Genomic DNA, 18,866 nt, shown 5'->3' with positions numbered 1-18,866 from the left:
TTAGTATTTGACCCTTTATCACATACAATTTTTTTAAATTTTATTTAAGTGTAATTGATTTACAGTGTTGTATTAATTTCTGCTATATAGCAAAAGTGGCTCAGTTTATATATATGTGAATGTGTATGTATATACATATATATATATATATTCTTTTTTTTTTTTTTAGGGCTGCACTCATGGCATATGGAGGTTCCCAGATCAGGGGTCAAATCAAAGCTACAGCTGCTGGCCTGTGCCACAGCCACAGCAACATATATACTTTTTTCATCATGGTTTATCACAGGAGATTAAATATAGTTCCCTGTGCTCTACAGTAGGACCTTGTTGTTTACCCATGCTGTATTTTATACTTTGCATCTGCTAATCCCAAACTCCAGTTCTTCCCCCTGACTCCCCTCCCTCTTAGCAACTACAGGTCTGTTCTGTATGTCTGTGAGTCTGTCTCTGTTTCATATATAGGTTCATTTGTGCCATATTTCAGATTCCATATATGAGTGATATCATATGGTATTTATCTTTCTCTTTCTGACTTCATTTAGTATGGTAATCTCTGGGTCTATCCATGTTGGTGCAAATGGCATTGTTTCACTCTTTTTTGTGGCTGAGTAATATTCCATTACACACACACACACACACACACCCCACATCTTCTTTATCCAGTCATCTGTTGGAGTACATTTAGGTTGTTTCCATGTCTTGGCTATTGTAAATAGTGCTACTGTGAACATAAGGGTGCACATATCTTTTCAAATTATAGTTTTGTCTGGATATATGCCCAGGAGTAGAATTGCTGGATCATATAGCAACTCTAATTTTAGTTTTTTGAGGAACCTCCATACTGTTTTCCATAGTGGCTGCACCAATTGACATTCCCACCAATTGCGCACACAGTTTTTATTTTAACAAATTACTGGCTTAGCTGCTTTGACTAATATCCCATACTATCCTTGCTCCCAAAGCCATCAGACCTTTGAAAATGCCCATTGAAGATCTTGAGCTCCTTTTAGACTATTCATTATTTGTTTGGATTTGCAAATGCTATGACATTGATCTATATCAACTCTAATTTCCTCATAGGCAAGAGAGGACTTCATAGCAGAACTTTATTTATTTTGGGGCCACACCTGTGGTATATGGAAGTTCCTGGGCCAGGGACTGAATCCAAGCTGACAGATGCAACCTGTGTCACAGCTGTGGCAACACTGGATCTTTAACCCACCGAACCAGGCCAGGAATTCCCATGGCAGAACTTTACAAAAGATTCTCTACAGCCCTGAATATCTAGAGTACATAGTAGCAATTTAGGATTAAAGTCAAAACCTTTTCTGAGCACCTGATTCCTTAAGCTTTCAGTCACAGTTTTGACCAATTTTGTGCCTTTGAGATATCCCATTGGAAGGAAAATAAATGATTGGCCCACTCTTGCTTTCTTCAGCCTTCATTCAGCTATCAGTTTGTTTGTTTGTTTGTTTTTTAGCAGCCACGCAGCATATGGAGTTTCTGGGCCAGAGATCAGTTCCTAGCTGCAGTTGCAACCTACGCTGAAGCTGCAGCAATGCTGGATCCTTTTAACCCACTATACCAGCCTAGGGATTGATCCTTCATCCTAGTGCTACAGTGATACTGCAGATCCTATTGTGTCACAGTGGGTACTCCTAGCTATCACTATTTTAGCATTTAGTGCTTTGTTCTTCAGATCATTCTAGGCATTTGAAGGATACAAAAGTATGGTAAAGAGCCTTTGTTCTCAAAGAATGAAGTAAGTGCAAAAGATGGCTTAAGGCAACTTGTTATCAATAGCTGATCAGTACTAGCAATGTGACCTGTTATTTGCTATTAGAGAAAGAACCCCCTGCAGGTTGTAGTGGCCAGGAAAAGCCACATGGAAGAGAGAAGAATTGAGTTGGGCCTTGAAAGAGGAGGGATAGGAATTGGATAAGTGGAGAGGCATAGATTGTAAAATGTACTGAAAGCCAAGGTGTGAAAAGGACAGGAAGAATAAAGAGTCCCAAAGTTTCTATTTCTTGTCCTTGAGTCACAGGGTACCCAGAAGCTGGATGACTTAGAAAAATAATTCATCATTTAAATTATTAGCACAACTTCCATAATCCTTAGTGCACCAACTCTCATCCCTGTCCTAATTGTACTGCCTTTGATTCAATTCACAAGTGTTCATCAGAGGCCTAGTATGAGCCATCCTCAATGTTAGTAGCCATATGATTAGACCTAATTGGCAATTTTTCTCTCTTTTTTCCCCTGGTAAAAAACATACAACAGGGAGTTCCCGTCGTGGCGCAGTGGTTAACGAATCCAACTAGGAACCATGAGGTTGTGGGTTCGATCCCTGGCCTTGCTCAGTGGGTTAAGGATCCGTCATTGCCGTAGCTGTGGTGTAGGTCGCAGACAGGCTCAGATCCCGTGTTGCTGTGGCTCCGGCATAGGCCGGCGGCTACAGCTCCGACTGGACCCCTAGCCTGGGAACCTCCATGTGCCGCAGGAGTGACCCAAGAAATGGCAAAAAGACAAAAAACAAAAAACAACAAAAAAAACAAATTTTACTATCCTAACCATTTTTAAGTGTACAGTACAGTAGTATTAATATATACGTTATTGTGCATTTGATCTCTAGAACTCTTTCTTCTTGCAAAACTGAAACTCTCTCTACTAAACAACTCCCCTTTTCACATTCTCTGCCCCTGACACCATTCTATTTTCTGTGGGCAAACCTGTCTTGAAGTTGGTTTTCCTTTCAACCAAGTGGCCCAAGGGCTTGCTAAAAATTTTTCTATATACAAACTTGGGAATTTTCTGAGAAGATCAAAAAGGTGGTCTGTTGGCATTCCACATGGCACAGGACTATAGCACAGTGTAACCAGATGCCCAAGTTTTCTACATTAGGAATTTTATGGAGTTTCATTTCCCATTATTTCTTTTTATTTTTTATTTTTTGGTCTTTTTGCCTTTTCTAGGGCCGCTCTCGCAGCATATGTAGGTTCCCAGGCTAGGGGTCCAGTTGGAGCTGTAGCTACCAGCCTACGCCAGAGCCACAGCAACGCCAGATCCAAGCAGCATCTGCGACCTACACCACAGCTTACTGCAATGCCGGATCCCCAACCCACTGAGCAAGGCCAGGGATCCCCAACCCCGTGGTTCCTAGTCAGATTCGTTAACCCCTGAGCCTCGACGGGAACTCCTCCCATTATTTTTTTAGGTCTCCGCTCTCATTAAAGCTTTGGATTTTGGATTCAGAGGAGGCCTTGTATGATGTTGCGTATTAAAGCTATCTTCAAAATACCGTGACAAAGCAGAGTATCATTCATTTGTGGAAATAAGTTAAAGTAAATTAGGAAAACAAAAACAGCTTTACATCTGAATAAATGAAGTTTATGTTGAAAGCTAAGTATTTCTTTTCAAAAGTTATCTTTCTAAACTTTTTTTGTGTTTTCTCCTGATCCTAAGATAAGAGCCACTATAAATAACTGCTGGGTGTTTAGAGATCCTAATGAAACCTAGCTTTATTTTCCCAGAGAGAAGTGAGATACTAATGGGAAGAGAGCCCTAGTTGGTGGAACAAACGTTATTAGGGTGCCTAGGTGGCATCCATTACTTGAGACCATCTAGGAGGAAGCACAGAAGGATCTTGGGGAGATATCCTAAAAGCTTTAAGGCTTATGAGGAAAATGGAGCCTGGTACTTCAGCTTTAGAGTTATTGGCCCTTGGGGTGCTAGTAAATGTTTAGCAACTGGTAGGGGTGAGTGATGGGAAAGAAGGTGATTGGTAGCACTACGGGTGAATGTTCCCACCACAGCTACCAACATGAAGCCAAGTGGCTCTTAGGCTGCTTGAAAATTTAACAGTCAGCTCTCTCAGGCCAAGCGTGTGTGAGCCAGCTCTGGCACACCACTGGGTGTTGAGGAAGACTGGGAGAAGGGGGCTATAAAGCTGTGAGGCAGGGCTTTCTGAGCAGGTGAGTGCGGTTCACTTTCCCCATGAGAACCCCTTATATTACCTCCGCAGGACAATCAAGGCCTCTGAGCAGCCCACTCTGAGAGCCCCTGGGATATTTTCTCATCTTAGAACAGGGCCTTAGCCACCATGTATGGCAGCCTTGGCAGAGACATATACTGGATAGCTAAGATTTAAGACTCCCACGATGGCCATAGCTCAGTTTCCTGTACTTGGCATTGTGTTTTTCTAAACAGCCTGTGGTTTTGCATTGCCTCTCTGTAACCCTTAGTGATGGTTGCTGTGGGAACTCTTAGTGAGTATGAACATGTGACACAAGTGTTGGCTGTCTGAGCCTACCTGTCTTGTTGCCTTTGTTAAGATTCTCGCATTTCAGTTGACCTGTTTGATAGGAAAAAAAGGTGGTTTTTTTGGTTTTGTCTTTTGTCTTTATAGGGCCGCACCTGCGGCACATGGAGGTTCCCAGGCTAGGAGTCTAATCGGAGCTGTAGCTGCTGGCCTATGCCAGAACCGTAGCAATGCAGGATTGGAGCCGAGTCTGTGACCTACACCACAGCTCATGGCAACGCCGGATCCTTAACCCACTGAGCAAGGGCAGGGACCAAACCCGCAACCTCATGGTTCCTAGTCGGATTCGTTAACCACTGAGCCACGATGGGAACTCCAGAAAAAAGTTTTATATGAGTTATTCATTCATTGGATTTACTAAAGCAGGAAAGACACAAAGTCAGAGACAGAGGGATTTCCCTACAAGCTGCTTAACCTTGGAAATCAACTTTATGTTATATATATATAGCACCTTGAGAACATCCACTTAAGAAGGTCAGCTGATTATGTGCTGCTAGGAAATCCACTCTCTTACTTGGACCAAGAAGTAAGCTGCATCACCAGAGACAGAGGAGAAAGTGTCTTGGACTTTATCTCCTCTGAATAGGGAAGAAAATATCTTGGATTTAAAAAGGACACAAAGAGGAGTTCCCGTCGTGGTGTAGCGGAAATGAATCTGACTAGGAACCACAAGGTTGTGGGTTTGATCCCTGGCCTCGATCAGTGGGTTAAGGATCTGGCATTGCCATGAGCTGTGGTGTAGGTTGCAGACGAGGCTCAGATTCTGCATTGTTGTGGCTGTGGCATTGGCCGGTGGCCACAGCTCCAATCGACCCCTAACTAGATTACCCCTAGCTAGATTCGACCCCTAGTGTGGGAACCTCCACAAGCCGCGAGTGTGGCCCCAAAAAGCAAATAAATAAGTAAATAAAAAGGACACAAAGAGGAATTCCTGTTGTGGCTCAGCAGTAACGAACCCGACTAGTATCCATGAGGACACAGGTTCGGTCTCTGGCCTCTCTCAGTGGGTTAAGGATCTGGTGTTGAGCTGTAGTGTAGGTCACAAATGTGGCTCAGATCCTGCGTAGCTATGGCTGTGGCCGGCAGCCACAGCTCTGATTCAGCCCCTAGCCTAGGAACTTCCATGTGCTGAGGTTGTGGCCCTAAAAGGACACAAAGAGGTAAAAGGAAAGGCTAGGTAGTTTTTGAGCTAGGCACTTTTACTAAGGTTATTTACTTAATCAGCAGTTTTGTGTAGTTATGATTATCCTCATTTTATAGATGAGGATGCTAAAGAGACTAAGTAATTGGTTCAAAGGTCACACAGCTGTTAGAGATAAAGCCGTAATGTGAACCTAGGTCTGTCTGACGCCCAAGTCTGAGCTTTTCATCAGCTGAGGCATGTGAGACAACTGGAGTTTTTCAGCAGTCTGAAGGAGGAGACAAGTCAGTATAGGAAGGTAGAAGGAGAATGGGGATAAAGGGGCACATTCCTGGTGGGAGGGGAAGTTTAGGGAAAGGTCCCAGTTTGGGAGGGGCCCATTCAGTTAAGGAAAGAAAGTACTAAACGGGAGCCTGAAGAGCTCAGCTTATTATGCATGTCTGCCACTGTCAGCATTTTCTCCTAATAATTGTGGATTTTGAAATGCCCCTCACGTAAACTTCTGGTCTTCCTCAATCAGGCTTCACTGTCAGTGAAACTTCATTGGCAGTGCATGGGAGGAAAAGTCTTGGAGCTCGTAGGAACTCCAGTAGCTGTCAGCCTCTCAAAAGGCTGCAGAAGACAGCTAGCTATTCTGCTTTCTTGGCTTAAGCTAAGGAGGATGCTTTGTCCCAGTTATTAGATGTACAGGTAGGACTTCACTCTTCAGTTTGTTTTTCAGCCACCTCCTTCCTCCCAAATAGGTCTTTGGGAGCTTTTGTTTTATTTCCATTGCAGCCTCTTCCCTGGAGGTTAGCACAGAACTCTATAAAGTGTGCTTAGAAGACCATGGTTTACCGCTGTGGTGGTACCGTCTGAAGCCAGAAGTGTTGCTGTGCAAGCTGTTATCTCTGTTATAAGCTGTGTTAATTGGAAATGTTTTTGCTAAGTACCAAAACAGCACTTTGCCCTACCACAGTGATCCTGCTCAAAGGAAGTTACAGTCTTAAAAATGACCCACCCAGCTAGAATTCTGTTAAAAGAATTCTGTTAGGGATGGATAGATAAGTGAAGCCTAGCATGGAGGCAGAGACCTCCTGTCATATTGCTAGGAAAGTAAGAACAGGGACGGTAGTTTCTGTCTCCCTCCCTGAGATGTGATATGTTTCCAAGGAAAGAAACCTCAAGTGGTGAAGACAGAGATCTGCCTTTTGGTTTGAGCTGAGTGGACAGTCCTGCCTATAATAAGGCATTAGAGAAGGCGGCCTGATGCAATATTTGTGTATCGTATTTCCCCCACCTCCATAATCTTGGCTGCCCCTTGGTGTGATTGCATGCCTTGCTTGTTCAGGGTAAGGACCTGGGCATGTTGGGTCTATAATTAGTATTAAAGAAAAGCTTCACATGGGGTGTCTAGGGCTTAAACCAAATAAAGTCAGGGAGGTGGGGCAACAGCCCAGGGAAATTAAAGTCAACGTTGCCATTCCTTTAACCAACTGATGGCCTCTCATTAATTACCCACTGTGAGGTTCATTATCTGGTCCACCTTGCTGAAAGGCAGAGCCAGTCTGTCGGATCAATAAATCTCAGGGCAGTGGAGAGCACTTTGGTAGCAAGCTTGAAAGACATGGACAGACTAGGAGAACTCACTTAAATTGGTTCTGAAAGTGAGTTTGGTCCTGAAGTATATGAGATGAAAATAAGAGTTTCTTTGTGGGTCTCTAGTCACTGCTGTGGCACAGGTTTGATCTCTGGCCTAGGAACTTCTACATGCTGTGGGCATGGCACGAAAAAAAGGAAATAGAAAGGGGGAGTTCCCTGGTGACCTAGTAGATAAAGGGTCTGGCATCATCACTTCTGTGGCTTGGGTCACTTTTGTGGCATGTGTTCGAACCCTGGCCTGGGAACTTCTGTGTGCTGTGGATGTGGTAAAATGAATGGAAAGAAGGAAGGAGGGAAGGAGAAAGAAAAAGGAAAGAAAATAGAAAGGGGGAAAAGGAGAAACTTCATTATTTTATACAAGTTGACTGTATAGAGGAAACAGTTATCTTTTTTTATAATGATTTTTATTTTTTCCATTATAGCTGGTTTACAGTGTTCTGTCAATTTTATGCTATACAGCAAGGTGACCCAGTCACATATAGATGTATACATTCTTTTTTCTCACATTATCATGCTCCATCATTAGTGACTAGATATAGTTCCCAGTGCTAGACAGCAGGATGTCATGGAAACAGTTATCTTTTAAAAAGCATCATCATCATCTTTTTTAACCTAAAAGATTTATGTCCACCTTTTGGATATAATTGTTATTTCCAAACAATTATATTGGGTGATTGTGCCCTGGAGAGATATTCAGATTATCTTGAAAAGAAAGTCACTGTGAGCACCCAGTGGAGGGAGGGATGCTCACTCAGTGAGACCTGTGATTTTGTTATCAGGTTGCTTTTTGTTCTAGTTCCTGTACTATTGGCTTGTTTCCCTTTTCCAGCTACTTTGATCTAAAGCGCCATCTTCAGATTCCCCACATTATTTCTTTGTGGTGTGAAAGTATAGGGGTGTCTTCTGTGTGTCAAGCCAGGTGCTATAAAAATGGAAGAATCATACATGCCCTTGAAGATGCTTCACAGTATAAGAATCAAGACCACTCCTTCTTCTTCTTCTTTTTTTTTTTTTGTGGTGGGGGAGCACACGGTAATACGTGGAAGTTCGAGGACCAGAGATTGAACGCGAGCCACAGCAGTGACAATCCCGGATCCTTAACCTCCTAGGCTACCAGGGAACTCCAGGATCACTACTTTCTTGCTAAGACCTTTGCCTGTGTACTCTCCTGTAGACCTCGCTCAACTGGTATATTTGGTATGCTTCTATCAGCAACCCCCCAACCCTTTATAAACCTAAGAAGGACAGATAAACCTCACTCCTTGTACCCTAGTGAAGAGTTGCCTCATTATAAATCCATAAATGATTGGCTGATGACCCTTATTTGGAGTGAGTTTCCACAAAGAGAACCACGATCGTCTCATATCTTTCACCAGGCAAAAGTAGAACCTTTATTAGATGTCCTTGATAATAGTAGGCCCTTATAAGTCCCTAAGTTTGGTGAGTGATTTTTTTTTTTTTTCAAAAGATCCAGCTAAGTACACCCACTTAAAAAACCTCTTGTGGCTACTGCTTAGCTGAAAATGATTTTAAATACTTTTGATTCCTACTGTAGTCCATTCAGTTTGTCAGGAGGACTGCCAGGGGTGTAAAGGTGGAGGGGAGTAGCACAATGAGTAGAATCTTTGGCAGTGTGAAAGCACTAGGAACTCCTAGCTTATAGTTACTGATACATCAGTGTGATTCATCCTTGCCCCAACCTAAAATGGAATGGTAAGACCAAAAAAGACATAATTTTACTGCTGTGGTCATACATCCTTTTTTTTTTTTTAGGGCCGCACCTGAGACATGTGGAAATTCTCAGGCTCGGGGCTAAATCGGAGCTACAGCTGCTCATCTAAACCACAACCACAGCAACTGGGAATCCAAGCTGTGTCTGCAACCTACACCACAGCTCACGGCAGCACCAGATCACCAACCTACTGAACTTTGAGGCCAGGGATCCAACCCATGTCCTCATGGATACTAGTCAGATTCATTTCTGCTGCACCACAATGGGTTCCTTTTTTTTTGACTAGTCATGATTTCTTGGACATTTTATTTAACTTTATTGAGATATAATTAACATACTATAAAAACATTTATGTAATCATCTCCACCATAGGATATGGAACATTTCCATTACCCCTAAAACTTCTCTTTTACATAAAGTTAGTCTTATTTGCAAATCTGGGCCCTAGGTATCCACTGATGTAATTTCTATCACTATAGATTAGATTTGTCTTTTATAGAATTTCACATAAGTTCATATAATATGTACTCTCTTGTATCTGATTCATCCATATATGACAACCCAGGAGAAATGAAAATATGTATGCCCATCCAAAGACTTGTATACGGATATCACAGTAGCATTATTCATGATAACTGAAAACTAGAAACAACTGAAATGTCCGTCAGCAACAGAATGGATGAACAAAATGTGATACATCTGTATAATGGAATATTATTCAGCCATAAAAAGGAATGAAGTACTAGTACCTGCTATAACATAGATGATTCTTGAAAACATATGCTAAATGAAGGAAGCCAGTCACAAAGACCACATATTGTGTGATTTCATTTATTTGAAATGTCCAAAATAGGCAAATCTATAGAGACAGAAAATAGATTAGTGGGAGTTCCTGTCGTGGCACAGCAGAAATGAATCCGACTAGGAACCATGAGGTTGCGGGTTTGATCCCTGGCCTTGCTCAATGGGTTAAGGATCTGATGTTGCTGTGGCTCTGGTGTAGGTCAGCAGCAACAGCTCCGATTAGACCCCTAGCCTGGGAATCTCCATATGCCGTGGGTGCAGCCCTAAAAAGACAAAAATAAATAAATAAATAAAAATATGTGTATTGCGAATATTTTGTCCTAGGCAGTGGCTTGCCTTTGCAAGTTACTAATGGTGGTTTTCAAAGTCCAGACATTTTATTTTATTTTTTACAATTTTTTTGGCCACACCCACAGCATGTGGAATTTCCCAGGCTAGAAATCAAACCTGTGCCACAGCAGTGACCTGAGCTGCTGTAGTGACAGTGCCAAATCCTTAATCCACTGTGCCACAAGGGAACTCCCCAGGCTTTTTAACAAAGACCAATTTTAATTTAGCACCATAAGCATGAATTAGTTTATTTATTCATTCATTTGCTTTTTAGGGCCACACCCACAGCATATGGAAGTTCCCAGGCTAGGGGTCAAACTGGAGCTGCAGCCGCTGGCCCATGCCACAGCCACAGCAATGCAAGATCCAAGCTGTGTCTGTGACTGACACCACAGCTCACGACAATGCTGAATCCTTAACCCACCGAGTGAGGCCAGGGATTGGACCCGCATCCTCATGGATACTAGTTAGGTTCACAACCTGCTGAGCCACAACAGGAACTCCTAATTTTTTAACAAATTTTACTTTAATGTTTTATTTATGTAAATCTTTACTTCTAGTTGTGAAATTTTTCACTGATATTTTCATCTGTATGTTTTATAGTTCTAGCTTTTACATTTGGTTATACGCTCCATTTCAAGTTAATTTTTTGTAAGATGTTTGGCAATGGTAAATGTTCATCTAATCACTCTCCCCCAAATATCCATTTGTTCAGTTTTCACATTTTGAAAAGACTGTTTTTCCCCTATTGAAATACCTTGGCACATTTGTAAAAAATCCATTGACCATATACATGTTGGTCTGTTTCTAAAGTGTCAGTTCTCTTCTGTTGGTTTATATATCTAAGTGTATGCCTTCCACCATCTTGATTATTTTAGGTCTATAGTAAATCTTGAAATCAGGTAATATAAAGTCCTCTAGTTTTGCTCTTTTTCAAAATTGTTTTGAATATTCTAGGTCTTTTGCATTTCTATGTAAAGTGTAAAATTAGCTTGTCCATTTCTACCCCAAAAAAGCCTGCTGAGATTTTGATTGGAATTGCATTAATTCTGTAGATCAACTTGGGGAAGAATTGACACTTTAATAATATTGTTTTCACATCTATGATTGTAATATACCTCTCCACTTATTTTGATCTTTAAAAATTTCTCATCAATATTTTGCCATTCTTTAGCACTCTGTTTTGTACCCATTTTGTTCAGTGTAGCCATAAATATTTCATTTATGTTACCTAGATGGTATTTTAAGTTTTGATTTCCATTTTTTTAATTGCCCTTTTCCCTACAACTTTGATAAACTCATTTATTAATTTTTTGGAGTCCTTAGAATTTTCTGTACTCAAAATCATATACTGTGTACAAGTAAATTCAGTTTTACTTCTTTCTTTCAAATCTGTATGCCTTTGATTTCATTTTCCTTCCTTATTGCACTGGCTGGGACCTCCAGTACAATATTGAAGTGGTAAGATTAGATATTTTTGCCAGATCTTCAGGAGAAAGCATTTGGTCTTTCATCATTAAGTAATGTTTTAGGTGTAAGTTTTCATAGATTCCCTTTATTAGATTGAGAGAGTTCCCTTCTATCTTGAGTTTGCTGAGAGCTTTTATTATGAATGAATGTTAAATTTTGTCAATGTTTTTTCTGCATATAACTTATAGTTGGCTCTCTGGAGACATCCATGGTACTACCATATACCATGTACTACCATATACCAGGTAGTACTGTAGTATTTACTACTGAAAAATATCCACAGGATTTCCCTTGTGGTACAGTGGGTTAAGGATCTGGCGTTGCCGTGAGCTGTGGTATAGATCTCAGACCAGGCTCGGATCTAACATTACTGTGGCTGTGGTAGGCCAGCAGCTGTAGCTCCTCTAGCTCTGATTCAATGCCTAGCCTGGAAACTTCCATATGCCTCGGGTGCAGCCCTAAAAAGCAAAAAAAAGAAAAAGAAAAAGAAAACAGAAAATCAACAGAAAATGCATGAAAATAAAAGCTGATTCTTTAAACAGATTAATAAAATTGATAAATCTTTAGCCAAACCAGAGATGATCATCTGGAATTTTCTCTTTTATTTTCTTAATATGGTGACTGATTTTTAAATATTAATCCAACTTTATATCCCTGGGATAACCCTCTTGACCATGATATAATACTTATTTTATATATTACAGAATTTGAGTTGCTAATATTTTGTTGATTATTTTTATGTCAGCGTTTATGGGAGATATTTATAATTTTCTTGTGATATCTTTGTGTGGTTTTGGTATTGGAGTAATCTTGCCTTATAAAATAAGTAGGAGAGTATTCTTTTCTCTATTTTTAAAAAAGAGTGTGTAGGGTTGGTGTTAGTTGTTTTTTGTCCTTTTTTTTTTTTTTTTTTTTTTTAGGTCTTTTAGGGCCGCACCCACAGCATATGGAGGTCCCCAGGCTAGGCCTCCTATCTGAACTTTAGCCGCCAGCCTATGCCACAGCCACAACAATGTGGGACACAAGCTGCATCTGCAACCTACACCACAACTCACTGCAACACCAGATCCTTAAACCACTGAGCAAGGCCAGGGATTGAACCCATGTCTTCATGGATGCCACTTGGGTTCAATAACCACTGAGCCACGACAGGAACTCCTAGTATCAGTTCTTGCTTAAGAACAATTAATAGAATTCACCAGTAAAGGCATCTGGACCTAAAATTTTCTTTGTGGGGAGAAGTTTTTACTCAACATTTTATTATGAAAAATTTCGGATATACAGTAAAGTTGAAAAAAGCTATGTTGAATACAGATATAACCACTACCTAGATTCTGTCATTTACATTTTACTCTACTTAAACCTGTATCTGATCCAAAGAATGGATCTCCATCAGTCCATCTTATTTTTTATGCTTTTCAAAGTAAATTACATTTATCATTTTACTTCTGTAGGAAGCATTTTAATTCATTTTCTTTAATATATTATATAGAGATAATCAGGTTTACTACTTCTTGAGCCAGTTTTAGCTGTGTGTCTTCAAGGAAGTTATTCATTCATATAGGTTGTTGATTTATTGCCATAAATTATTCATAATACTCCCTTTTTTTCTTTAAACACCAATAAGATTTATAATGATGTCTTCTCTCTCATTCATGATATAGATAATGTGTATCTTCTTTGTTTCTAATTAGTCTGGCTAGAAGTTTATCAATTCTATTAATATTTTAAAAAAAGAATCAGGTTTTATTTGTCTTTTTTTAGGGCCATACCCGCCACATATAGAAGTTCCCAGGCTAGGGGTCAAATTGGGGCTGTAGCTGCCGGCCTACACCACAGCCACAGCAACTCGAGATCTGAGCCGCATCTTTGACCTACACCATAGCTCAAAGAATCAGCTTTTAGTTTTATGTATTTTCTATTTCATAGATTTAAATGGTTAACTTTATTATTTCCTCCAGTTTGATTTGGTTTACTTTGCTTTTCTTTTTCTAATTTCTTAAGGTGAAAACTTAGATCATTGGTTTGAATTATTTTTTTTTCCTACTACAGTTGACCCTTGAGTAACATAGGTTTGAATCCAATGAGCCCATTTATACGTGGATATTTTTCTTTTCTTTTCTTTTCTTTTTTTTTTTTTTTTTTTTTGCCCTTTCTAGGGCCACTCCCACGGCATATGGAGGTTCCCAGGGGTTGAATCGGAGCTGTAGTCTGGCCTATGCCAGAGCCACAGCAACGAGGCATCCGAGCCACGTCTTCGACCTACACCACAGCTCATAGCAATGAGGGATCCTTAACCCACTGAGGGAGGCCAGGGATCGAACCCACAACCTCATGGTTCCTAGTCGGATTTGTTAACCACTGAGCCACGACGGGAACTCCTATACGTGGATATTTTTCATTAGTAAATACTACAGTACTACATGGTACATGGTATGTAGATTAACCCCCATACTGTTCAAAGGTCAACTGCGTAAAATAGTGTGATACATTTCCCCTGTGTTAGCAATATCCCACTAATTTTGATATGCTCTGTTTCCATTTTCATTCAGTTCAAAATATTTTCTCATTTCTTTTGTGATATTTAGAAATGTGTTGTTTCATTTCCATTATTTGGGGATTTTCCAGGTAAACTTTTATTAATTTCTTTTCTTGGTATGCAGAAGTTCCTGGGGCAGGGATCAAACCCGAGGCACAGCAGTGATAACACTGACTCTAACCACTAAGCCACCAGGAAACTCCAATTTTATTAATTTCTTATTTAATTCCCTGGTAGACATGAAGTATATTCCATGTGATTTTAATCCTTTTAAATTTATTGAGATTTGTTTTATGGTCCAGCATATGATCTGTCATGTTGAATGTTTTCTATGCGTTTTGTTGTAGTTTTTGTTTTGTTTGTTATGGCCACACCTGCAGCATATGGAAATTCCCAGGCCAGGAATTAAATCTGAGCCACAGCTGAGACCTATGCTGCAGCTGTGACGACACCGGATCCTTTAACCCACTATGCAGGACCAGTGATCGACCTTGCACCTCTATAGCAACCCAAGCCACTGCAGTCAGATGCTTTTTTTTCTTCTTTTTACAGCTACACCTGCAGCATGTGGAAGTTCCCAGGCTAGGGTCAAATCAGAGCTGCAGCTGCTGGCCTACGCCATTGCCACTGGCAACACCTCGTCCAAGCCTCATCTGTGACCTACACTGCAGCTTGTGGCAACTCAAGATCCTTAACTCAGTGAGCAAGGCCAGGGGTCAAACCCAAATCCTCATGGATACTAGTCGAGTTCTTAACCTGCTTAGCCACAATGGGAACTTCCTGCAGTCAAATTCTTTTTTTTTTTTTTTTTTTTTTTTTTATGGCTTTCTTCTGCTTATTTCTTTCTTTCTTTCTTTTTTTTTTTTTTTTATGGCTTTCTTCTGCTTATTTCTTTCTTTTTTTTTTTTTTTTTTTTTTTTTTTAGCAGTACGGTGTGGTTTGTTTTCTTTTTTTTTTTTATTTTTTTCCCACTGTACAGCAAGGGGGTCAGGTTATCCTTAGATGTATACATTACAATTACATTTTTCCCCCCACCCTTTGTTCTGTTGCAACATGAGTATCTAGACATAGCTCTCAATGCTATTCAGCAGGATCTCCTTGTAAATCTATTCTAAGTTGTGTCTGATAAGCCCAAGCTCCCAATCCCTCCCACTCCCTCCCCCTCCCATCAGGCAGCCACAAGTCTCTTCTCCAAGTCCATGATTTTCTTTTCTGAGGAGATGTTCATTTGTGCTGGATATTAGATTCCAGTTATAAGTGATATCATATGGTATTTGTCTTTGTCTTTCTGGCTCATTTCACTCAGGATGAGATTCTCTAGTTCCATCCATGTTGCTGCAAATGGCATTATGTCATTCTTTTTTATGGCTGAGTAGTATTCCATTGTGTATATATACCACATCTTCCGAATCCAATCCTCTGTCGATGGACATTTGGGTTGTTTCCATGTCCTGGCTCTTGTGAATAGTGCTGCAATGAACATGCGGGTGCATGCGTCTCTTTTAAGTAGAGTTTTGTCCGGATAGATGCCCAAGAGTGGGATTGCGGGGTCATATGGAAGTTCTATGTATAGATTTCTAAGGTATCTCCAAACTGTTCTCCATAGTGGCTGTACCAGTTGACATTCCTACCAACAGTGCAGGAGGGTTCCCTTTTCTCCACAGCCCCTCCAGCACTTGTTATTTGTGGATTTATTAATGATGGCCATTCTGACTGGTGTGAGGTGGTATCTCATGGTAGTTTTGATTTGCATTTCTCTTATAATCAGCGATGTTGAGCATTTTTTTCATGTGTTTGTTGGCCATCTGTATATCTTCTTTGGAGAAATGTCTATTCAGGTCTTTTGCCCATTTTTCCATTGATTGATTGGCTTTTTTGCTGTTGGGTTATATAAGTTGTTTATATATTCTAGAGATTAAGCCCTTGTCAGTTGCATCATTTGAAACTATTTTCCCCCATTCTGTAAGTTGTCTTTTTGTTTTCTTTTTGGTTTCCTTTGCTGTGCAAAAGCTTTTCAGTTTGATGAGGTCCCATGGGTTTATTTTTGCTCTAATTTCTATTGCTTTGGGAGACTGACCTGAGAAAATATTCATAATGTTGATGTCAGAGAGTGTTTTGCCTATGTTTTCTTTTAGGAGTTTGATGGTGTCCTGTCGTATATTTAAGTCTTTCAGCCATTTGGAGTTTGTTTTTGTGCATGGTGTGAGGGTGTGTTCTAGTTTCATTGCTTTGCATGCTGCTGTCCAGGTTTCCCAGCAATGCTTGTTGAATAGAGTTTCTTTTTCCCATTTTATGTTCTTGCCTCCCTTGTCAAAGATTAATTGACCATAGGTGTCAGGGTTTATTTCCGGGTTCTCTATTCTGTTCCATTGGTCTGTCTGTCTGTTTTGATACCAATACCACACTGTTTTGATGACTGTGGCTTTGTAGTATTTCTTGAAGTCTGGGAGAGTTATGCCTCCTGCTTGGTTTTTGTTTCTCAGGATTGCTTTGGCGATTCTGGGTCTTTTGTTGTTCCATATAAATGTTTGGATTGTTTGTTCTAGTTCTGTGAAAAATGTCATGGGTAATTGTATAGGGATTGCATTGAATCTGTAGATTGCTTTGGGTAGTATGGCCATTTTTACAATATTGATTTTCCCAATCTAGGAACATGGAATATCTTTCCATTTCTTTACATCTTTTTTGATTTCTTTGCCTGCAGTCAAATTCTTAATCCACGCACCATAGCAAGACCTCCTCTATGTGTGTGTTTTTTTTGTTTTTGTTTTTTTTTTTTTTTTTTTTTTTGTCTTTTTGCCATTTTCTTAGGCTGCTCCTGCGGCATATGGAGCTTCCCAGGCTAGGGGTTGAATCGGAGCTGTAGCTGCCGGCCTACGCCAGAGCCACAGCAACACAGGATCCGAGCCGCATCTGCAACCTACACCACAGCTCATGGCAGCGCTGGATCCTTAACCCACCGAGCAAGTCCAGGGATCGAACCCGGAACCTCATGGTTCCTAGTGGGATTCGTTAACCATTGCGCCATGACGGGAACTCCTCTATGTGTATTTTTAATGCATTCTGCCATTGTTGAGTAGAATTTTCTATAAACGCTTTTAAGTCATGTTGGCTAGTAACATGGTTTAAATCTTCTGTCTTTACTGATTTTCTACTTATTCTGTCAGTTACTGAGAAGAACATTGAAACCTACAACTGCTATAGTAGATTTTTCCATTTCTTGTTTCATATCTTTCTGTTTTGCTTCATTCTGAATTTTGAAGCTCTGCTATTTGGTGCACAAACAAAAAGAACTGCTGTGGCACAGTGCTTTAAGAATACGACTGCAGGAGCTCCTGTCATGGCTCAGTGGTTAACGAATCTGACTAGGAGCCATGAGGTTGCAGGTTCGGTCCCCAGCCTTGTTCAGCGGGTTAAGGATCCGGCATTGCCGTGAGCTGTGGTATAGGTTGCAGATGCGGCTTGGATCCCTCGTTGCTGTGGCTCTGGCATAGGCCGGCAGCTACAGCTCCAATTCGACCCCTAGCCTGGGAACCTCCATTTGCCATGGGAGTGGCCCCAGAAAAGGCAAGAAGACCAAAAAAAAAAAAAGAATACGACTACAGTGGCCCAGGTCGGTGGAGAGGTGCAGGTTCAATCCCCAGGCCAGCACAGTGGGTTAAATATTTAGCATTGCTTCAGCTGTGGCATAGGTCGGAAGCTGTGGCCATTAAAAAAAAAAAAAAATAGTCTTGGAGTTCCCATTGTGGTGCAGCAGAAACAAATCTGACTAGGAACCATGAGGTTGGGGGTTCGATCCCTGGCCTCGCTCAGTGGGTTTAGGATCTGGCGTTGCCATGAGCTGTGGTTAGGTCGCAGATGTGGCTCGGTTCTGGCGTTGCTATGGCTGTGGTATAGGCCAGCAGCTACTCCTCCGATTTAACCCCAATGGGAACCTCCATATGCCGCAGGTGTGGCCCTAAAAAGCAAAATAAAATAAAATAAAAAATAATGGTCTTAATGAACTGATCCCTTTATCATTATGAAATTTTCCTTTTTTTTCCTTTTTTTTTTTAGTGAGGTATAGTTGATTTACAATATTATCTTTCAGATGTACAGCATATTGATTCAAATATATCCATATAAATGTGTGTGTGTGTGTGTATCCTTCTACAGATTCTTTTCCATTATAGGTTATTTCCAGATATTGAATATAGTTCCCTGTGCTATACAGTAGGTTCTTATTGTTAACCTATTTATGGACTTCCCGTCGTGGCTCAATGGTTAATGAATCCGACTAGGAACCATGAGGTTGCGAGTTTGATACCTGGCCTTGCTCAGTGGGTTGAGGATCCTGCGTTGCCATGAGCTGTGGTGTAGGTTGCAGACACGGCTCGGATGTGGCATTGCTATGGCTGTGGCTTAGGCTGGTGGCTACAGCTCCAATTAGACACCTAGCCTGGGAACCTCCATATGCCACAGGAGCGGCCCAAGAAATGGCAAAACAAACAAACAAGACAAAACAAACCTATTTACATTTAGTAGTGTGTATCTATTAATCCCAAACTCTTAATGTATCTCTCCCCCACTACATCTCCCCCTTGGTAACCATAAGTTTGTTCTCCATGTATGTTTTATAAATCAGTGCATTTGGGAGTTCCCATTGTGTTACAGCGGAAACGAATCTGATTATTATCCATGAGGATATGGGTTTGATCCCTGGCCTTGCTCAGTAGGTTAAGGATCCAGCGTTGCCATGAGCTGTGGTGTAGGTCGCAGACACTGCTCAGATCACACAATGCTGTGGCTGTGGTGTAGGCCGGCAGCTGCAGCTCCAATTGGAACCCCTAGCCTAGGAACTTCCACATGCTGCGGGTGTGGCCCTAAAAAGCAAAAACAAATAAATAAATAA

The 18,866-nt window shown here is 40.9% G+C and overlaps 1 protein-coding gene across 4 annotated transcripts in view; it reads left to right on the top strand.

Moving 5' to 3' along the window:
* The window catches only part of ARMH3 (armadillo like helical domain containing 3), a 195,404-nt gene that overhangs the window by 158,179 nt on the left and 18,359 nt on the right, over nt 1-18,866 (top strand). The gene's annotated exons all lie outside the window — the stretch shown is intronic.

This window comes from Sus scrofa, chromosome 14 (genome assembly GCF_054392235.1).
Source record: "Sus scrofa isolate SSC_HxYL_T2T_F1_AM1 chromosome 14, Sscrofa_HxYL_maternal_Yorkshire_Landrace_v2.0, whole genome shotgun sequence".
Taxonomy (NCBI): Eukaryota; Metazoa; Chordata; class Mammalia; order Artiodactyla; family Suidae; genus Sus; species Sus scrofa.
Note: the sequence above shows the minus strand (reverse complement) of the source record. Positions and strands in the feature narration are given on the sequence as shown.